Below are 4,478 nucleotides of genomic sequence, written 5' to 3' on the forward strand. Positions count from 1 at the left end.
GTCTAATACAAAGCATGACACAAAACTGAAAATGGCTGACCCTCTTACGCATGAATGCTTATAAACCGCGCTGTAAAAGAGCGTCGAATGGAACACACAAACCGAATTCTATTTAACGAGTTGAAAAACGATACAGAAAGACTTTCTGCAAATGTTCATGGGCGGCGGTAATCACTGATCACTTAACATCTGGTGACCCGCCCGGTCGTTTGCCAGCTATTTTTATTTAAAAAAAAAAATGAAAACTTAGCATCAGTGCTGCCAGCAGGGTCGAAAAAAAATTTACCAAATTCGTACTTTTTTAATCGTGATCATGTTCGTATCGTCTAATCGTCAGTCTATTTTCGTACCTTTTTCAAAGAGACTTAATTAGGACTATATTATTTGTTACATTTTTTGACACCTCACAAAATCGTTGTTTTTTTTTTAATGTAAGACCTTTTTACGTTTTTCGTACCTTTCGTTCGTAGGATTCTATATACTATGATCTGGCATTCTGGTCTAATAAGTTATATTATAACATCTATTGTGGACTTCGTCTGTGTTGGTGTTAGCTGGCGGGCGTGCTCTGCCTTTTTGGAGTGTTTTTTTTTGTTAAAACTGACTGGAAAGCGCTCTAAGGGGGTGCCGTGCGTATGTTGGCGAGCGCCGGCACAGGCGGGGTCCATACTTGTATAGTTTCCCTAACTTGTTACAAATAACTACAAACTTGACATTGGCTAATCTTTGTAAAGCCAGACGAGAGAGAAAAAAAACATCTATTGTAAACTCTTTTGTTTCTTTTAAATGCGCGGTAGAAAAGCGTCCGTGCGAACGAGGGCAATGTATTCGAGTTAGCCTTTTAGACGAAAGTACTTAAAATCTGATGCCATATTATTTGCCACATGAATTTAGTTTTCGTGATATTTTGAACTGTCTTATTTAATTTATTATTTATGTCTCTGAACAATGCCAATTATTTTTTAACGCTACATCTTTTTATAGTAGGTAAGGCAATACTGCCATACTAAATCTAAAAAACCGTTAACTGCAAAATATAATTGAGCTATCGCCAATGAATAGGGAAATTTAAAATAAAAAACCGCTGTTTCTAAAAATGTTCGCTTCGTGACTTAAAATCTTTAGTCTATGTAGTATTCTGTTTACACGATTGCCCAAAGAAAGAGTGTGATGTTTTCGGGGTGTGTGGTATGTAAGCTTCTTTATTCCACCATAACTTCCAAATGTCTGGACAGATTTGGAGTCGTGTTTTTAATTATTTTAATTTAATAAATCATCACGTTTTTGGGCGATAATTCAAAAACTATATTATGCAACTAACGGCTTTTTCGATATAGGACAGCAGAATATGATAAATAACGCTAGGCTAGTTAGCACATTGTGTTTGTCACAGTGGCCTTTTTAATGCCTTTTTTTACGAAGCGAAGAACCCCGGGCACACGCGTATAGTTTGCTCACCGAATCTGAAATCCTTATGAGATTAAAATGTAAAGAACATTATATTATAGACACACCATGCTTTTAAAATGTCAATTTCAATACCACGACATTGGCATTGAATACTGTCGCAGAAAAATAATGTTTCTAGTTAAAATATTACAACAAATATTTATTTCAGACTGCAAGTTTATGATTGGGTCAATTTCAGCATAAAAATTATCTTGCTCTGACACGGCCATACTGACAAGTATTTCGCTCCCGAAGTATATAGCGACTTTTTAGCATAAATATAGACAGACATAAGAGTCGTCCTGATATGACAACTGCTTTTTTCAGGTAAAAAAATTCAAAATCATTTTGAATCCTCATTCAATTGTATTTTAAAAAGTGAAGACTTTCTGCGTTTGTGTGTCAAGAAGTTTCCCCTTTCGGAATAGGCAACGATCACAATGCATACAGCTTAGTGCAGGTAGCAATAACAAAAGCGAAAAAACCGCTGTGTGTAACATACCTACACGAAGCGACACTGACTATTTAGATATTGCCGCAAAATGCACCATTTGACATCTTCGAGCGTGTTTCAAAAAAAATGGCGGCCCGTTAAGATCGAGTAGGGTACCTTTACAGAGAAAACCTAAAATGTAATATCTTAAGTTTATAGCCCCATCGGTTTGAGCTTTATAAGAACTAGCTAGATAACTATTTCGAAAAGCCCAATGATAAACTAGTTAGTTATACATTTCCAGATACGTGTGACCCGACCCTACTTCCTTCATTCATTTTTGTAATATAAAATGTTCTGTAATCAACATTTCCCCTCCCTGTCCTGCGATATCTTACTATAATTTATGGACTCCCTTTTTGCTTAAGGCTAGGGTCAAATCAAGAATTAAAATCGCGCGCGGAAAATCCCTAGGCGTTTGGTCCGCGCAAATATTCCAATAACCTAAACGTTTAAAAGTGTCACATTGCAGCGGAATTCCGCTAAATTGAGCGAATGCGAAATGAGCGACAAGTAACGCACTTTCCGCATCCGCATTTTTTGGAAATCCGCATATTTCGAAGTCAGTATTAAAAATTTGCCGCGTGAAGCTCGGCTCTGCTCTGCTCGAGGACTAGCTACCTGGATTTGCAATTTGACTTGAAAATACAACAGAACTTTTTTTAACACCGAACGCACATAGCAGGATGGTATGGTGTGTCTATTATATTGTTTTGACTTAAGGTGAATACTTACATACATAGTCGTTAGTTACTTCATAATTTCATCACCAGATTATTGCCTACCCCTAGAAAAAATTTGCACTTATCGAAGACTTCGTTGGTTTTCGTGAGTTTCGATAACATTTTATGCTACTGAGTACTTATTTTCATTTCAAAAAGTTAACGCTGGTGGTTGTTTTATGAAGTAAAGATATTTTGTTTTCAAAGTTATAAAAACTTATTAAATCAGAAAATTTCACATTTCTTGAGAGTCTTAGCTAATAATATTTGAATAAATGAAATAGGTATTTGAATAAAAATATATATATTCTATTCTAATAAAGGGAAGCCAAGGGAGCTTATTGTTATTATTGAGGGATAAGTAGGCCTACAAAGAATATTAATTTTACTACTAAATATTTATTTATATGGATAACTGGGACTACTTGGCTTAAATAAAAGAAAGGTTTGGGTAAAGTAAAAATTCCTAACATGCTGCAAACGCTGGGAATTTTTGTATGAAAATACAACTACTGTGAGAATTCACCTTAAGAAATAATGGCGTGGCAATCTTGTGAAACAGCACAACAGTCCAGTAAAAACACCCGCTAGAAATTAGATAGTCTTAATTTAATTGTAATTATAATAATTGTAAGGTAAAGAATGGTTCTTGTTTTAGGATTAAGTGAAGAGCAATGATATAAAATAGTTTGTGTAATATTAATAATAAAATAAGAGATGAAATTAAGATGCAAACTATTGGTTGTGATTCTGACACAATTTGTTAAGTTGTTCGTAGATTTGTCACATGTGGGAACTTAACTTACTTCATGATAAGGCCCTTTTTTATTTTTATTTTTTTGGACGTTTTTTTTTACTTGTCGTTCTCGTTTGTACATCGCTAACAATAATTGTACAGAGTACTTTTGGACTTAATTTAAGGCAATAAATGTATTTATTTTATAACTCGTGATGTAAGAATTTATTCTTAATTATTATAAAAAAAATATATAATATGCTTGTAAACTCATGTTTTATTTTACCAAAATTAAACCTACGAATGACGTCCTAATTTAACTAGCGATCTAACTATACCTAACTCATGCCTATTATGGAAATATCAAAACTACGATGACATGATCAAGGAGCAGATGAATGGGTAATTTTATCAATTTATTTTTTTTTATTTCGTAATTAGTAACTAATAGAAAGTTGTAATTTAGTATCCGAATCCACATTGTTATAATATAATATGTGTTTCATCCTGGTTTCGTCAAATTCGGATAAGTAGGTACCTACGCAAAATTTTTGAACTAAATTATTTTCTTATGCCATCGGCCTATTAATGTAACTAGTTATATACATACTTAGTAAGATCCGTATTCAAATTACAATAATCACAGTATATTGAATATTCTAACGAAATGAATATGAAATGGAATGTCCTTTGTACAAATTGAAAAATCGTTGTCACTCTACATACATTTACGTCATCATACATTCGTGACGTCATCATAAAAGCAAATTTATACTCTGTATCGACATTGGTCTCTATTGGTTATAGTAGGTTTGTTTGTTGACCGTCAGAAAATTGCTAGTGCATTTTAAGCTTTATTTCATAACTTGTCTATCGTTTGCCAGTGCTGCCATTATAAAAATTCTAATATTTTCTACAGATGATAGATTTTTTCCAATATTGGATAAAAAATTAAATAAAATGAAATGTACCTGATAGTAATGTAATAAAATTGAAAAATTATGCCTAATTTTAAGGTCTAATTATTTACTTCTTCTTGTCTCAAAATCATAACGGAAAACAAAATCATTCACTTTTC

This window comes from Maniola jurtina, chromosome 23 (assembly GCF_905333055.1).
Source record: "Maniola jurtina chromosome 23, ilManJurt1.1, whole genome shotgun sequence".
NCBI lineage: Eukaryota > Metazoa > Arthropoda > Insecta > Lepidoptera > Nymphalidae > Maniola > Maniola jurtina.